Raw genomic sequence first — 20,004 nt, forward strand, 5'->3', positions numbered from 1 at the left:
CTCAAGCACCAAGATCACCAGCTCTCAAACACCAAGAGCAGCAGGACTCAAAAACAAAGAGCACCAGGTCTCAAACACCACGATAACAAGGTCGCAAAAACCAACAGCACCAGCTCTCAAAAACCAACAGCACCAGCTCTCAAACACCAAGAGCAGCAGGTTTCAAACAGCAGGATCACCAGCTCTCAAACACCATGTGTACCAGGTCTCAATCACCAAGAGCAACAGGTCTCAAACACCAAGTGAAACCACGTATCAAACACCAAGAGCACTAGGTGTCAAACATCAAGAGCTAAAGTTCTCAAACACCAAAAGCACCAGGTCTCAAACACCAAGAGCAGCAGTTCTTAAACACCAAGAGCAGCAGGTCTCAAACACCAAATTCACCCGGACTCAAACACCAAGTGTAACAGCTCCCAGAACCAACTGTGCCAGGTGTAAAATCCAAGTGTACCAGCTCACAAATATGAAGAGTGGCAGCTCCGAAAGACCAAATTTTCAAGTTCTCAAAGAAAAAGTGTACCAGGTCGTAAACGACAAGTATACCAGATCCAAACCACCAAAAGTGCCATTTCCCTAACACCAAGTGTACACATTCCCAAAAATCAAATCTGCCAGCTCCCAAGAACCAAGAATACCAGGTCTCAAACACCAAGATCTCCAGGTCTCAAACACCAAGAGCACTAGGTCACAAACACCAAGAGAACTAGGTCTCAAACACCATTGACACCAGATCTCAAACACCAAGAGCACCTGGTCTCAAACACCAAGTGTACCAGCTCTCAAACACCAAGTGTACCAGGTCTCAAACGCCAAGATCACCAGGTCCCAAACACCAAGGGCAGCAGGTGTCAAACACCAAGTGTACCAGCTGTAAAACACCAAGAACACCAGGTTTCAAACACCAAGACAACCAGGTCTCAAAAATCCAAGTGTACCAGGTCTCAAACATCAAGAGCACCAGGTCTCAAACACCAACATCACCAGGTCTCAAACACTAAGACCACCAGGTCTCAAACATCAAGACAACGAGGTCTCAAATACCAAGAGCATCAGATCTTAAACACCAAGAGCACCAGGTCTCAAACACCAAGATCAACTGGTCTGATTCACCAAGTGCACCAGGTCTCAAACACCATGAGCAGCCGGTCTCTAACACCAAGAGCACCAGGTCTCAAACACCAAGACAACCCGCTCTCAAACACCAAGAGCTACAGCTCTCAAACAGCAAGACAACCAGTTCTCAAACACAAAGATCTCCATTCTCAAACACCAAGAGCAACAGGTCTCAAACACCAAGAGAACGAGGTCTCAAACAACAAGACAACGAGGTCTCCAATACCAAGAATATCAGATCGTAAATATCAGGAGGAGCAGGTCTCAAACACCAAGAGCACGACGAATCAAACAGCAAGAGCCCCAGCTCTCAAACACGAAGCGTACCAGGTCTCAAACACCAAGAGCACCAGGTCTCAAACACCAAGATCAACAGGTCTCAAACACTAAGACCACCAGGTCTCAAACATCAAGACAACGAGGTCGAAAATACCAAGAGCATCAGATCTTAAACACCAAGAGCACCAGCTCTCAAACATCAAGTTCACCAGAACTGAATCACCAAGTGCACCAGGTCACAAACACCAAGAGCACCTAGTCTCAAATACCGAGAGCACCAGGTTTCAAACACCAATAGCAGCAGGTCTCAAAAGCCAAGAGCACCAGCTGTCAAACACCAAGTGTACAGGTCTCAAACACCAAGAGCAACAGGTATCAAAAAATAGACAACCACGTCGCAAACACCAAGAGCACTAGGTCTCAAACACCAACACCAAGACTCAAACATCAATAGCACCAGGCATCTAAAACCAAGAGCACCAGGCTTAAACACCAACTGTACCTGGAATCAAATATGAAGTTTACCAGGTCTCAAATACCAAGAGCAACAGGTCTCAAACACCAAGAGCACAAGCCCTCAAACACCAAGATCACCTGGTCTGAATCACCAAGTGCACCAGGTCTCAAACACGAAGAGCAGCACGTTTCAAACACCAAGAGCACCAGGTCTCAACCACCAATTGTACCCGGTCTCAAAAACCAATGTACCAGCTCTCAAACACCAAGACAACCAGTTCTTAAACACCAAGATCTCCATTCTCAAACACCAAAAGCAACAGGTCTCAAACACCAAGAGCACGAGGTCTCAAACAACAAGACAACGAGGTCTCAAATACCAAGAATATCAGATCTTAAATATCAGGAGGAGCAGGTCTCAAACACCAAGAGCACGAGGAAACAAACAGCAAGAGCCCCAGCTCTCAAACACGAAGTGTACCAGGTCTCAAACACCAAGACCACCAGGTCCCAAACACCAAGATCACCAGGTCTCAAACACCAAGAGCAGCAGGTCTCAAACAAAAAGAGCACCAGGTCTCAAACACCAAGAGCACCAGGTCTCAAACACCAAATTCACCAGGTCTCAAATACCAAGAGCAGCAGGTATCAAACACAAGGAGCACCATGTCTCAAACGCCAAGACAAACAGATCTCAAAAACCAAGAGCACCAGGTCTCAAACACGAAGACCCCCACGTCTCAAACACCAAGAGCACCAGGTCTCAAACACCAAGAGCACCAGGTCTCAAACACCAAAATCATCAGATCTCAAACACCAAGTGTACTAGGTCTCAAACACCAAGACCACCAGGACTCAAACATCAAGAGCACCAGGCATCTAACACCAAGAGCACCAGGCTTAAACACCAACTGTACCTGGTATCAAATATGAAGTTTACCAGGTCTCAAACACCAAGAGCACCATGTCTCAAACACCAAGAGAACCAGGTCTCAAACACCATTGACACTAGATCTCAAACACCAAGAGCACCAGGTCTCAAACACCAAGATCACCAGGTCTCAAGAACCAAGAGCACCAGGTCTCAAACACCAAGTCCACCAGGTCTCAAACACAAAGATCATCAGGTCTCAAACACCAAGAGCAGGGAGTCTCAAACACAAAGAGCACCAGGTCTCATACACCAAGAGCACCAGGTTTCAAACACCAGGAGCACCAGGTCCCAAACACCAAAATCACGAGGAATCAAACACCAAGTGCACCAGCTCTCAAACATCAAGAACACCATGTCTCAAACACCAAGAGCACCAGGTCTCAAACAGGAATAGCACCAAGCCTCAAACACCAAGAGCACCAGGTCCCAAACACCAAGTGTACCTGGTCTCAAAAACAAATGTAACAGGTCTCAAACAACAAGAGCAGCATGTCTCAAACACAAAGAGCACCAGGTCTCAAACTCCATGATAACAAGGTGGCAAAAACCAACAGCATCAGCTCTAAAACACCAAGAGCAGCAGGTTTCAAACACCAAGTGCACCAGCTCGCAAACACCAAGTGTACCAGGTCTCAAACACAAAGAGCACCATTCGCAAACATCAAGACAACCAGGTCTGAAACTCCAAGTGTACCAGATCTCAAACACCAATAGCACCAGCTCTCAAACACCAAGTGTACCAGGTCTCAAACTCCAAGACCACCTGGCCCCAAACACCAAGATCACCAGATCTCAAAAACCAAGACCACCAGGAGTCAAACACCAAGACCACCAGTTCCCTAACACCAAGAACACCAGGTCTCAAACACCAAAATCACCAGATCTCAAACACCTGGAGCACCAGGTCCCAAACACCAAAATCACCAGGAATCAAACACCAAGTGCAACAGCTCTCAAACACCAAGAACACCAGGTCTCAAACACCAAGAGCACCACGTCTGAAACACCAAGAGCAGAACGTCTCAAGCACCAAGATCACCAGCTCTCAAACACCAAGAGCAGCAGGACTCAAAAACAAAGAGCACCAGGTCTCAAACACCACGATAACAAGGTCGCAAAAACCAACAGCACCAGCTCTCAAACACCAACAGCACCAGCTCTCAAACACCAAGAGCAGCAGGTTTCAAACAGCAAGATCACCAGCTCTCAAACACCATGTGTACCAGGTCTCAATCACCAAGAGCAACAGGTCTCAAACACCAAGACAACCACGTCTCAAACACCAAGAGCACTAGGTGTCCAACATCAAGAGCTAAAGTTCTCAAACACCAAAAGCACCAGGTCTCAAACACCAAGAGCAGCAGTTCTTAAACACCAAGAGCAGCAGGTCTCAAACACGAAATTAACCCGGACTCAAACACCAAGTGTAACAGCTCCCAGAACCAACTGTGCCAGGTCTAAAATCCAAGTGTACCAGCTCACAAATATGAAGAGTGGCAGCTCCGAAAGACCAAATTTTCAAGTTCTCAAAGAAAAAGCGTACCAGGTCGTAAACGCCAAGTATACCAGATCCAAACCACCAAAAGTGCCAATTCCCTAACACCAAGTGTACACATTCCCAAAAATCAAATCTGCCAGCTCCCAAAAACCAAGAATACTAGGTCTCAAACACCAAGAGCACCAGGTCTCAAACTCCAAGATCTCCAGGTCTCAAACACCAAGAGCACCAGGTCTCAAACACCAAGAGAACTAGGTCTCAAACACCATTGACACCAGATATCAAACACCAAGAGCACCTGGTCTCAAACACCAAGTGTACCAGCTCTCAAACACCAAGTGTACCAGGTCTCAAACGCCAAGATCACCAGGTCTCAAACACCAAGGGCAGCAGGTCTCAAACACCAAGTGTACCAGCTGTAAAACACCAAGAACAACAGGTTGCAAACACCAAGACAACCAGGTCTGAAACTCCAAGTGTACCAGGTCTCAAACATCAAGAGCACCAGGTCTCAAACACCAACATCACCAGGTCTCAAACACTAAAACCACCAGGTCTAAAACATCAAGACAACGAGGTCTCAAATACCAAGAGCATCAGATCTTAAACACCAAGAGCACCATCTCTCAAACACCAAGATCAACTGATCTGATTCACCAAGTGCACCAGGTCTCAAACACCCAGAGCAGCCGGTCTCTAACACCAAGAGCACCAGGTCTCAAACACCAAGACAACACGCTCTCAAACACCAAGAGCTCCAGCTCTCAAACAGCAAGACAACCAGTTCTCAAACACAAAGATCTCCATTCTCAAACACCAAGAGCAACAGGTCTCAAACACCAAGAGAACGAGGTCTCAAACAACAAGACAACGAGGTCTCAAATACCAAGAATATCAGATCGTAAATATCAGGAGGAGAAGGTCTCAAACACCAAGAGCACGACGAATCAAACAGCAAGAGCCCCAGCTCTCAAACAAGAAGTGTACCAGGTCTCAACCAAAAAGACAACCAGGTCTCAAACACCAAGATCACCAGCTCTCAAACACCAAGAGCAGCAGGTCTCAAACACAAAGAGCACCAGGTCTCATAAACCAAGAGCACCAGGTCTCAAACACCAAGAGCACCAGGTCTCAAACTCCAAATTCACCAGGTCTCAAATACCAAGAGCAGCAGGTTTCAAACAGCAAGATCACCAGCTCTCAAACACCATGTGTACCAGGTCTCAATCACCAAGAGCAACAGGTCTCAAACAACAAGACAACCACGTCACAAACACCAAGAGCACAAGGTGTCAAACATCAAGAGCAAAAGTTCTCAAACACCAATAGCACCAGGTCTCAAACACCAAGAGCAGCAGTTCTTAAACACCAAGAGCAGCAGGTCTCAAACACCAAATTCACCCGGACTCAAACACCAAGTGTACCAGCTCCCAGAACCAACTGTGCCAGGTCTAAAATCCAAGTGTACCAGCTCACAAATATGAAGAGTGGCAGCTCCGAAAGACCAAATTTTCAAGTTCTCAATGAAAAAGTGTACCAGGTCGTAAACGCCATGTATACCAGATCCAAACCACCAAAAGTGCCATTTCCCTATCACCAAGTGTACACATTCCCAAAAATCAAATCTGCCAGCTCCCAAAAACCAAGAATACCAGGTCTCAATCACCAAGGGCAGCAGGTCTCAAACACCAAGTGTACCAGGTCTAAAACACCAAGAGCACCAGGTTTCAAACACCAAGTCAACCAGGTCTGAAACTCCAAGTGTACCAGGTCTCAAACACCAAGAGCACCAGGTCTCAAACACCAACATCACCAGGTCTCAAACACTAAGACCACCAGGTCTCAAACATCAAGACAACGAGATCGCAAATACCAAGAGCATCAGAACGTAAACACCAAGAGCACCAGCTCTCAAAAACCAAGATCACCAGGTCTGATTCACCCAGTGCACCAGGTCTCAAAGACCCAGAGCTGCCGGGCTCTAAAACCAAAAGCACCAGGTCTCAAACACCAAGACAATACGCTCTCAAACACCAAGAGCTCCAGCTCTCAAACACCAGGACAACCAGTTCTCAAACAGCAAGATCTCCATTCTCAAACACCAAGAGCAACAGGTCTCAAACACCAAGAGCAGGAGGTCTCAAACAACAAGACAACGAGGTCTCAAATACCAAGAATATCAGATCTTAAATATCAGGAGGAGCAGGTCTCAAACACCAAGAGCACGAGGAAACAAACAGCAAGAGCCCCAGCTCTCAAACACGAAGTGTACCAGGTCTCAAACACCAAGACCACCAGGTCTCAAACACCAAGATCACCAGGTCTCAAACACCATGAGCAGCAGGTCTCAAACACAAAGAGCACCAGGTCTCATACACCAAGAGCACCAGGTCTCAAACACCAAGAGCACCACGTCTCAAACACCAAATTCACCCGTTCTCAAATACCAAGAGCAGCAGGTATCAAACACAAAGAGCACCATGTCTCAAACGCCAAGACAAACAGATCTCAAAAACCAAGAGCACCAGGTCTCAAACACGAAGACCACCACGTTTCAGACACCAAGAGCACCAGGTCTCAAACACCAAGAGCACCAGGTCTCAAACACCAAAATCATCAGATCTCAAACACCAAGTGTACTAGGTCTCAAACACCAAGACCACCAGGACTCAAACATCAATAGCACCAGGCATCTAACACCAAGAGCACCAGGCTTAAACACCAACTGTACCTGGAATCAAATATGAAGTTTACCAGGTCTCAAATACCAAGAGCACCAGGTCTCAAACACCACGATAACAAGGTCGCAAAAACCAACAGCACCAGCTCTCAAACACCAACAGCACCAGCTCTCAAACACCAAGAGCAGCAGGTTTCAAACAGCAAGATCACCAGCTCTCAAACACCATGTGTACCAGGTCTCAGTCACCAAGAGCAACAGGTCTCAAACACCAAGACAACCACGTCTCAAACACCAAGAGCACTAGGTGTCCAACATCAAGAGCTAAAGTTCTCAAACACCAAAAGCACCAGGACTCAAACACCAAGAGCAGCAGTTCTTAAACACCAAGAGCAGCAGGTCTCAAACACGAAATTAACCCGGACTCAAACACCAAGTGTAACAGCTCCCAGAACCAACTGTGCCAGGTCTAAAATCCAAGTGTACCAGCTCACAAATATGAAGAGTGGCAGCTCCGAAAGACCAAATTTTCAAGTTCTCAAAGAAAAAGTGTACCAGGTCGTAAATGCCAAGTATACCAGATCCAAACCACCAAAAGTGCCAATTCCCTAACACCAAGTGTACACATTCCCAAAAATCAAATCTGCCAGCTCCCAAAAACCAACAATATTAGGTCTCAAACACCAAGAGCACCAGGTCTCAAACTCCAAGATCTCCAGGTCTCAAACACCAAGAGCACCAGGTCTCAAACACCAAGAGAACTAGGTCTCAAACACGATTGACACCAGATATCAAACACCAAGAGCACCTGGTCTCAAACACCAAGTGTACCAGCTCTCAAACACCAAGTGTACCAGGTCTCAAACGTCAAGAGCACCAGGTCTCAAACACCAACATCACCAGGTCTCAAACACCAAGTGTACCAGCTGTAAAACACCAAGAACAACAGGTTTCAAACACCAAGACAACCAGGTCTGAAACTCCAAGTGTACCAGGTCTCAAACATCAAGAGCACCAGGTCTCAAACACCAACATCACCAGGTCTCAAACACTAAGACCACCAGGTCTAAAACATCAAGACAACGAGGTCTCAAATACCAAGAGCATCAGATCTTAAACACCAAGAGCACCATCTCTCAAACACCAAGATCAACTGGTCTGATTCACCAAGTGCACCAGGTCTCAAACACCCAGAGCAGCCGGTCTCTAACACCAAGAGCACCAGGTCTCAAACACCAAGACAACACGCTCTCAAACACCAAGAGCTCCAGCTCTCAAACAGCATGACAACCAGTTCTCAAACACAAAGATCTCCATTCTCAAACACCAAGAGCAACAGGTCTCAAACACCAAGAGAACGAGGTCTCAAACAACAAGACAACGAGGTCTCAAATACCAAGAATATCAGATCGTAAATATCAGGAGGAGAACGTCTCAAACACCAAGAGCACGACGAATCAAACAGCAAGAGCCCCAGCTCTCAAACAAGAAGTGTACCAGGTCTCAACCACCAAGACAACCAGGTCTCAAACACCAAGATCACCAGCTCTCAAACACCAAGAGCAGCAGGTCTCAAACACAAAGAGCACCAGGTCTCATACACCAAGAGCACCAGGTCTCAAACACCAAGAGCACCAGGTCTCAAACTCCAAATTCACCAGGTCTCAAATACCAAGAGCAGCAGGTTTCAGACAGCAAGATCACCAGCTCTCAAACACCATGTGTACCAGGTCTCAATCACCAAGAGCAACAGGTCTCAAACAACAAGACAACCACGTCACAAACACCAAGAGCACAAGGTGTCAAACATCAAGAGCAAAAGTTCTCAAACACCAATAGCACCAGGTCTCAAACACCAAGAGCAGCAGTTCTTAAACACAAAGAGCAGCAGGTCTCAAACACCAAATTCACCCGGACTCAAACACCAAGTGTACCAGCTCCCAGAACCAACTGTGCCAGGTCTAAAATCCAAGTGTACCAGCTCACAAATATGAAGAGTGGCAGCTCCGAAAGACCAGATTTTCAAGTTCTCAAAGAAAAAGTGTACCAGGTCGTAAACGCCATGTATACCAGATCCAAACCACCAAAAGTGCCATTTCCCTAACACCAAGTGTACACATTCCCAAAAATCAAATCTGCCAGCTCCCAAAAACCAAGAATACCAGGTCTCAATCACCAAGGGCAGCAGGTCTCAAACACCAAGTGTACCAGGTCTAAAACACCAAGAGCACCAGGTTTCAAACACCAAGACAACCAGGTCTGAAACTCCAAGTGTACCAGGTCTCAAACACCAAGAGCACCAGGTCTCAAACACCAACATCACCAGGTCTCAAACACTAAGACCACCAGGTCTCAAACATCAAGACAACGAGATCGCAAATACCAAGAGCATCAGAACGTAAACACCAAGAGCACCAGCTCTCAAAAACCAAGATCACCAGGTCTGATTCACCCAGTGCACCAGGTCTCAAAGACCCAGAGCTGTCGGGCTCTAACACCAAAAGCACCAGGTCTCAAACACCAAGACAATACGCTCTCAAACACCAAGAGCTCCAGCTCTCAAACACCAGGACAACCAGTTCTCAAACAGCAAGATCTCCATTCTCAAACACCAAGAGCAACAGGTCTCAAACACCAAGAGCAGGAGGTCTCAAACAACAAGACAACGAGGTCTCAAATACCAAGAATATCAGATCTTAAATATCAGGAGGAGCAGGTCTCAAACACCAAGAGCACGAGGAAACAAACAGCAAGAGCCCCAGCTCTCAAACACGAAGTGTACCAGGTCTCAAACACCAAGACCACCAGGTCTCAAACACCAAGATCACCAGGTCTCAAACACCAAGAGCAGCAGGTCTCAAACACAAAGAGCACCAGGTCTCATACACCAAGAGCACCAGGTCTCAAACACCAAGAGCTCCAGGTCTCAAACACCAAATTCACCCGTTCTCAAATACCAAGAGCAGCAGGTATCAAACACAAAGAGCACCATGTCTCAAACGCCAAGACAAACAGATCTCAAAAACCAAGAGCACCAGGTCTCAAACACGAAGACCACCACGTTTCAGACACCAAGAGCACCAGGTCTCAAACACCAAGAGCACCAGGTCTCAAACACCAAAATCATCAGATCTCAAACACCAAGTGTACTAGGTCTCAAACACCAAGACCACCAGGACTCAAACATCAATAGCACCAGGCATCTAAAACCAAGAGCACCAGGCTTAAACACCAACTGTACCTGGAATCAAATATGAAGTTTACCAGGACTCAAATACCAAGAGCAACAGGTCTCAAACACCAAGAGCACAAGCCCTCAAACACCAAGATCACCTGGTGTGAATCACCAAGTGCACCAGGTCTCAAACACGAAGAGCAGCACGTTTCAAACACCAAGAGCAACATGTTCTCAACCACCAATTGTACCCGGTCTCAAAAACCAATGTACCAGCTCTCAAACACCAAGACAACCAGTTCTCAAACACCAAGATCTCCATTCTCAAACACCAAAAGCAACAGGTCTCAAACACCAAGAGCACGAGGTCTCAAACAACAAGACAACGAGGTCTCAAATACCAAGAATATCAGATGTTAATTATCAGGAGGAGCAGGTCTCAAACACCAAGAGCACGAGCAGACAAACAGCAAGAGCCCCAGCTCTCAAACACGAAGTGTAACTGGTCTCAAACACCAAGACCACCAGGTCTCAAACACCAAGATCACCAGGTCTCAAACACCAAGAGCAGCAGGTCTCAAACACAAAGAGCACCAGGTCTCAAATACCAAGAGCACCAGGTCTCAAACACCAAGAGCACCAGGTCTCAAACACCAAATTCACCAGGTCTCAAATACCAAGAGCAGCAGGTATCAAACACAAGGAGCACCATGTCTCAAACGCCAAGACAAACAGATCTCAAAAACCAAGAGCACCAGGTCTCAAACACGAAGACCACCACGTCTCAAACACCAAGAGCACCAGGTCTCAAACACCAAGAGCACCAGGTCTCAAACACCAAAATCATCAGATCTCAAACACCAAGTGTACTAGGTCTCAAACACCAAGACCACCAGGACTCAAACATCAAGAGCACCAGGCATCTAACACCAAGAGCACCAGGCTTAAACACCAACTGTACCTGGTATCAAATATGAAGTTTACCAGGTCTCAAATACCAAGAGAACCACGTCTCAAACACCAAGTTCACCAGCCCTCAAACACCAAGATCACCTGTTCTGAATCACCAAGTGCACCAGGTCTCTAACACCAAGAGCACCACGTCTCAAACACCAAGACAACATGTTCGCAAACAACAAGAGCACCAGGTATCAAAAACCAAGAGCAGCAGTTCCCAAACACCAAGAGCACTAGGTCTCAAACACCAAGAGCTCCAGCTCACAAACACCAAGACAACATGGTCTCAAACACAAAGATCACCATTCTCAAACACCAGGAGCACCAGGTCTCAAACACCAAGAGCACCAGGTCTCAAACATCAGGACAACGAGGTCTCAAATACCAAGAGCAACAGATCTTAAACACCAAGAGCACCAGCTCTCAAACATCAAGTTCACCAGAACTGAATCACCAAGTGCACCAGGTCACAAACACCAAGAGCACCTAGTCTCAAATACCGAGAGCACCAGGTTTCAAACACCAATAGCAGCAGGTCTCAAAAGCCAAGAGCACCAGCTGTCAAACACCAAGTGTACAGGTCTCAAACACCAAGAGCAACAGGTATCAAAAAATAGACAACCACGTCGCAAACACCAAGAGCACTAGGTGTCAAACATCAAGAGCACCAGGTCACAAAAACACCAAGAGCATCAGGTCTCAAACACCAAGAGCACCAGGTCTCAAACACCAAGAGCACCGTTTCCTAAACACCAAGAGCAGCAGGTCTCAAAGACCAAAATCACCCGGACTCAAACACCAAGTGTACCAGCTCCCAGAATCAACTGTGCCAGGTCTAAAATACTAAGTGGACCAGCTAACAAATATGAAGAGTGGCAGCTCCGAAAGACCAAATTTTCAAGTTCTCAAAAAAACAGTGTACCAGGTCGTAAACGCCAAGTATACCAGGTCCAATCCACCAAATCTGCCATTCCCCTAACACGAAGTGTACACATTCCCAAAACTCAAATCTGCCAGCTCCCAAAAACCAAGAATACCAGGTCTCAAAAACCAAGAGCACCAGGTCTCAAACACCAAGATCTCCAGGTCTCAAACACCAAGAGCACCATGTCTCAAACACCAAGAGAACCAGGTCTCAAACACCATTGACACTAGATCTCAAACACCAAGAGCACCAGGTCTCAAACACCAAGATCACCAGGTCTCAAAAACCAAGAGCACCAGATCTCAAACACAAAGAGCAGCAGGTCTCATACACCAAGAGCACCAGGTCTCAAACACCAAGAGCACCAGGTCTCACACAACAAGAGCACCAGTTCCTAAACACCAAGAGCAGCAGGTCTCAAACACCAAGAGAACCAGGTCTCAAACAGCTTTGACACCAGATCTCAAACACCAAGTGTACCAGCTCTCAAAAACCCAGTGTATCAGGTCTCAAACGCCAAGATCACCAGCTCTCAAACACCAAGACAACCAGGTCTCAAACACCAAGTGTACCAGGTCTAAAACACCAAGAGCACCAGGCCTCAAACACCAAGACAACCAGGTCTGAAACTCCAAGTGTACCAGGTCTCAAACACCAAGACCACCAGGTCTCAAACATCAAGACAACGAGGTCGCAAATACCAAGAGCATCAGATCTTAAACACCAAGAGCACCAGCTCTCAAACACCAAGATCACCAGGTCTGATTCACCTAGTGCACCAGGTCTCAAACACCCAGAGCAGCCGGTCTCTAACACCAAGAGCACCAGGTCTCAAACACCAAGACAATACGCTCTCAAACACCAAGAGCTCCAGCTCTCAAACACCAGGACAACCAGTTCTCAAACATCAAGATCTCCATTCTCAAACACCAAGAGCAACAGGTCTCAAACACCAAGAGCACGAGGTCTCAAACAACAACACAACGAGGTCTCAAATACCAAGAATATCAGATCTTAAATATGAGGAGGAGCAGGTCTCAAACACCAAGAGCACGAGGAAACAAACAGCAAGAGCACCAGCTCTCAAACACGAAGTGTACCAGGTCTCAAACACCAAGACCACCAGGTCTCAAACACCAAGATCACCAGGTCTCAAACACCAAGAGCAGCAATTCTCAAAAACAAAGAGCACCAGGTCTCATACACCAAGAGCACCAGGTCTCAAATACCAAGAGCACCAGGTCTCTAACACCAAGAGCACGAGTTCCTAAATACCAAGGGCAGCAGGTCTCAAACATAAAGAGCACCAGGTCTCAAACAACAACAGCACCAGATCTCAAGTACCCAGAGCACAAGGTCTCAAACACCAATAACACAAAGTCTAAAACAACAAGTGTACCAGGTCACAAACACCAAGGCCACCAGTTCCCTAACACCAAGAACACCAGGTCTCAAACACCAAAATCACCAGATCTCAAACACCAGGAGCACCAGGTCCCAAACACCAAAATCACCAGGAATCAAACACCAAGTGCAACAGCTCTCAAACACCAAGAACACCAGGTCTCAAACACCGAGAGCACCACGTCTGAAACACCGAGAGCACCACGTCACAAACACCAAGAGCACCTAGTCTCAAATACCGAGAGCACCAGGTTTCAAACACCAATAGCAGCAGGTCTCAAAAGCCAAGAGCACCAGCTGTCAAACACCAAGTGTACAGGTCTCAAACACCAAGAGCAACAGGTATCAAAAAATAGACAACCACGTCGCAAACACCAAGAGCACTAGGTGTCAAACATCAAGAGCACCAGGTCTCAAACACCAAGAGCATCAGGTCTCAAACACCAAGAGCACCAGGTCTCAAACACCAAGAGCACCGTTTCCTAAACACCAAGAGCAGCAGGTCTCAAAGACCAAAATCACCCGGACTCAAACACCAAGTGTACCAGCTCCCAGAATCAACTGTGCCAGGTCTAAAATACTAAGTGGACCAGCTAACAAATATGAAGAGTGGCAGCTCCGAAAGACCAAATTTTCAAGTTCTCAAAAAAACAGTGTACCAGGTCGTAAACGCCAAGTATACCAGGTCCAATCCACCAAATGTGCCATTCCCCTAACACAAAGTGTACACATTCCCAAAACTCAAATCTGCCAGCTCCCAAAAACCAAGAATACCAGGTCTCAAAAACCAAGAGCACCAGGTCTCAAACACCAAGATCTCCAGGTCTCAAACACCAAGAGCACCATGTCTCAAACACCAAGAGAACCAGGTCTCAAACACCATTGACACTAGATCTCAAACACCAAGAGCACCAGGTCTCAAACACCAAGATCACCAGGTCTCGAAAAACAAGAGCAGCAGGTCTCAAACACAAAGAGCAGCAGGTCTCATACACCAAGAGCACCAGGTCTCAAACACCAAGAGTACCAGGTCTCAAACAGCTTTGACACCAGATCTCAAACACCAAGTGTACCAGCTCTCAAAAACCCAGTGTACCAGGTCTCAAACGCCAAGATCACCAGCTCTCAAACACCAAGACAACCAGGTCTCAAACACTAAGTGTACCAGGTCTAAAACACCAAGAGCACCAGGCCTCAAACACCAAGACAACCAGGTCTGAAACTCCAAGTGTACCAGGTCTCAAACACCAAGACCACCAGGTCTCAAACATCAAGACAACGAGGTCGCAAATACCAAGAGCATCAGATCTTAAACACCAAGAGCACCAGCTCTCAAACACCAAGATCACCAGGTCTGATTCACCAAGTGCACCAGGTCTCAAACACCCAGAGCAGCCGGTCTCTAACACCAAGAGCACCAGGTCTCAAACACCAAGACAATACGCTCTCAAACACCACGAGCTCCAGCTCTCAAACACCAGGACAACCAGTTCTCAAACATCAAGATCTCCATTCTCAAACACCAAGAGCAACAGGTCTCAAACACCAGGAGCACGAGGTCTCAAACAACAACACAACGAGGTCTCAAATACCAAGAATATCAGATCTTAAATATCAGGAGGAGCAGGTCTCAAACACCAAGAGCACGAGGAAACAAACAGCAAGAGCCGCAGCTCTCAAACACGAAGTGTACCAGGTCTCAAACACCAAGACCACCAGGTCTCAAACACCAAGATCACCAGGTCTCAAACACCAAGAGCAGCAATTCTCAAAAACAAAGAGCACCAGGTCTCATACACCAAGAGCACCAGGTCTCAAACACCAAGAGCACCAGGTCTCTAACACCAAGAGCACGAGTTCCTAAATACCAAGGGCAGCAGGTCTCAAACATAAAGAGCACCAGGTCTCAAACAACAACAGCACCAGATCTCAAGTACCCAGAGCACAAGGTCTCAAACACCAATAACACAAAGTCTAAAACAACAAGTGTACCAGGTCACAAACAAAAAGGCCACCAGTTCCCTAACACCAAGAACACCAGGTCTCAAACACCAAAATCACCATATCTCAAACACCAGGAGCACCAGGTCCCAAACACCACAAACACCAGGAATCAAACACCAAGTGCAACAGCTCTCAAACACCAAGAACACCAGGTCTCAAACACCAAGAGCACCACGTCTGAAACACCGAGAGCACCACGTCTCAAACACCAAGATCACCAGCTCTCAAACACCAAGAGCAGCAGGACTCAAAAACAAAGAGCACCAGGTCTCAAACACCACGATAACAAGGTCGCAAAAACCAACAGCACCAGCTCTCAAACACCAACAGCACCAGCTCTCAAACACCAAGAGCAGCAGGGTTCAAACAGCAAGATCACCAGCTCTCAAACACCATGCGTACCAGGTCTCAATCACTAAGAGCAACAGGTCTCAAACACCAAGACAACCACGTCTCAAACACCAAGAGCACTAGGTGTCAAACATCAAGAGCAAAAGTTCTCAAACACCAAGAGCACCAGGTCTCAAACACCAAGAGCAGCAGTTCTTAAACACCAAGAGCAGCATGTCCTCAAACACCAAATTCACCCTGACTCAAACACCAAGTGTACCAGCTCCCAGAAACAACTGTGCCAGGTCTAAAATCCAAGAGTACCAGTTCACAAATATGAAGAGTGGCAGCTCCGAAAGACCAAATTTTCAAGTTCTCAAAGACAAAGAGTACCAGGTCGTAAACGCCAAGTATACCAGATCCAAACCAACAAAAGTGCCATTTCCCTAACACCAAGTGTACACATTCCCAAAAATCAAATCTGCCAGCTCGCAAAAACCAAGAATACCAGGTCTCAAACACCAAGAGCACCAGGTCTCAAACACCAATATCTACAGATCCCATACACCAGGAGCACCTGGTCTCAAACACCAAGTGTACCAGCTCTCAAACACCAAGTGTACCAGGTCTCAAACGCCAAGATCACCAGGTCTCAATCACCAAGGGCAGCAGGTCTCAAACACCAAGTGTACCAGGTCTAAAACACCAAGAGCACCAGGTTTCAAACACCAAGACAACCAGGTCTGAAACACCAAGTGTACCAGGTCTCAAACACCAAGAGCACCAGGTTTCAAACACCAAGACAACCAGGTCTGAAACATCAAGTGTACCAGGTCTCAAACACTAAGACTACCAGGTCTCAAATATCAATACAATGAGGTCGCAAATACCAAGAGCATCAGATCTTAAACACCAAGAGCACCAGCTCTCAAACACCAAGATCACCAGGTCTGATTCACCAAGTGCACCAGGTCTCAAACACCCAGAGCATCCGGTCTCTAACACCAAGAGCACCAGGTCTCAAACACCAAGACAACCAGTTCTCAAACACCAAGATCTCCATTCTCAAACACCAAGAGCAACAGGTCTCAAACACCAAGAGCACGAGGTCACAAACAACAAGACAACGAGGTCTCAAGAATATCAGATCTTAAATATGAGGAGGAGCAGGTCTCAAACACCAAGACCACGAGGAAACAAACAGCAAAAGCCCCAGCTCTCAAACACGAAGTGTACCAGGTCTCAAACACCAAGACCACCAGGTCTCAAACACCAAGACCACCAGGTCTCAAACACCAGGATCACCAGGTCTAAAACAGAAAGAGCACCAGGTCTCATACACCAAGAGCACCAGGTCTCAAACACCAAGAGCACCAGGTCTCAAACACCTAATTCACCAGGTCTCAAATACCAAGAGCACCAGGTATCAAAAACCAAGAGCAGCAGTTCCCAAACACCAAGAGCATTAGGTCTCCAACACCAAGATCTCCAGCTCTCAAACACCAAGACAACCAGGTCTCAAACACAAAGATCACCATTCTCAAACACCAAGAGCACCAGGTCTCAAACACCAAGAGCACCAAATCTCAAACATCAAGACAACGAGATCGAAATACCAAGAGCATCAGATCTTAAACACCAAGAGCACCAGCTCCCAAACATCAAGTTCACCAGGACTGAATCACCAAGTGCACCAGGTCACAAACACCAAGAGCAGCAGGTCTCTAACACCAAGAGCACCAAGTCTCAAACACCAAGACAACATGTTCGCAAACAGCAAGAGCACCAGGTATCAAAAACCAATATCTACAGGTCTCAAACACCAAGAGCACCAGGTCTCAAACACGAAGAGTACCAGGTCTCGAACACCATTGAAACCAGATCTCAAACACCAAGAGCACCTGGTCTCAAACACCAAGTGTACCAGCTCTCAAACACCAAGTGTACCAGGTCTCAAACGCCAAGATCACCAGGTCTCAAACACCAAGGGCAGCAGGTCTCAAACACCAAGTGTACCAGGTCTAAAACACCAAGAGCACCAGGTTTCAAACACCAAGACAACCAGGTCTGAAACACCAAGTGTACCAGGCCTCAAACACCAAGAGCACCAGGTTTCAAACACCAAGACCACCAGGTCTCAAACACCAAGACCACCAGGTCTCAAACACCAGGATCACCATTTCTCAAACACCAAGAGCACCACGTCTCAAACACCTAATTCACCATCTCTAATACCAAGAGCAGCAGGTATCAAACACCAAGAGCACCACGTCTCAAACACCTAATTCACCAGGTCTCAAATACCAAGAGCAGCAGGTATCAAACACAAAGAGCACCATGTCTCAAACGCCAAGACAAACAGATCTCAAAAACCAAGAGCACCAGGTCTCAAACACGAAGACCACCGCGTCTCAAACACCAAGAGCACCAGGTCTCAAACACCAAGAGCACCATGTCTCAAACACCAAAATCATCAGATCTCAAACACCAAGTGTACTAGGTCTCAAACACCAAGACCACCAGGACTCAAACATCAAGAGCACCAGGTATCTAACACCAAGAGCACCAGGCTTAAACACCAACTGTACTTGATATCAAATATGAAGTTTACTAGGTCTCAAATACCAAGAGCACCATGTCTCAAACACCAAGAGCACCAGCCCTCAAACACCAAGATCACCTGGTCTGAATCACCAAGTGCACCAGGTCTCTAACACCAAGAGCACCACGTCTCAAACACCAAGACAACATGTTCGCAAACAACAAGAGCACCAGGTATCAAAAACCAAGAGCAGCAGTTCCCAAACACCAAGAGCATTAGGTCTCAAACACCAAGATCTCCAGCTCTCAAACACCAAGACAACCAGGTCTCAAACACAAAGATCACCATTCTCAAACACCAAGAGCACCAGGTCTCAAACACCAAGAGCACCAGGTCTCAAACATCAAGACAACTAGATCGAAATACCAAGAGCATGAGATCTTAAACACCAAGAGCACCAGCTCTCAAACATCAAGTTCACCAGGACTGAATCTCCAAGTGCACCAGGTCACAAACACCAAGAGCAGCAGGTGTCTAACACCAAGAGCACCAAGTCTCAAACACCAAGACCACATGTTCGCAAACAGCAAGAGCACCAGGTATCAAAAACCAAGAGCAGCAGTTCCCAAACACCAAGAGCACCAGGTCTCAAACACCAAGAGCACCTAGTCTCAAAAACCGAGAGCACCAGGTTTCAAACACCAATAGCAGCAGGTCTCAAAAGACAAGAGCACCAGCTGTCAAACACCAAGTGTACAGGTCTCAAACACCAAGAGCAACAGGTATCAAAAACCAAGACAACCACGTCGCAAACACCAAGAGCACTAGGTGTCAAACATCAAGAGCACCAGGTCTCAAACACCAAGAGCACCAGGTCTCAAACACCAAGAGCACCAGGTCTAAACACCAAGAGCATTGTTTCCTAAACACCAAGCGCAGCAGGTCTCAAACACCAAAATAACCCGGACTCAAACACCAAGTGTACCAGCTCCCAGAACCAACTGTGCCAGGTCTAAAATACCAAGTGGACCAGCTCACAAATATGAAGAGTGGCAGCTCCGAAAGACCAAATTTTCAAGTTCTCAAAAAAACAGTGTACCAGGTCGTAAACGCCAAGTATACCAGTTCCAAACCACCAAATGTGCCATTTCCCTAACACCAAGTGTACACATTCCCAAAAATCAAATCTGCCAGCTCCCAAAAACCAAGAATACCAGGTCTCAAAAACCAAGAGCACCAGGTCTCAAACACCAAGATCACCAGGTCTCAAACACCAAGAGCACCATGTCTCAAACACCAAGAGAACCAGGTCTCAAAAACCATTGACACTAGATCTCAAACACCAAGAGCACCAGGTCTGAAACACCAAGATCACCAGGTCTCAAACACCAAGAACACCAGGTCTCAAAAACAAAGAGCAGCAAGTCTCAAACACCAAGAGCACCAGGTCTCAAACACCAAGAGCACCAGGTCTCAAACACAAAGAGCACCAGTTCCTTAACACCAAGAGCAGCAGGTCTCAAACACCAAGAGAACCAGGTCTCAAACACCTTTGACACCGGATCTCAAACACCAAGAGCACCAGGTCACAAACACCAAGTGTACCAGCTCTCAAACACCAAGAGCACCAGGTCTCAAACACCAAAATCAACAGGTCGCAAACACTATGACCACCAGGTCTCAAACATCAAGACAACGAGGTCG

This window comes from Carcharodon carcharias, chromosome 11 (assembly GCF_017639515.1).
Source record: "Carcharodon carcharias isolate sCarCar2 chromosome 11, sCarCar2.pri, whole genome shotgun sequence".
Classification (NCBI taxonomy): Eukaryota; Metazoa; Chordata; class Chondrichthyes; order Lamniformes; family Lamnidae; genus Carcharodon; species Carcharodon carcharias.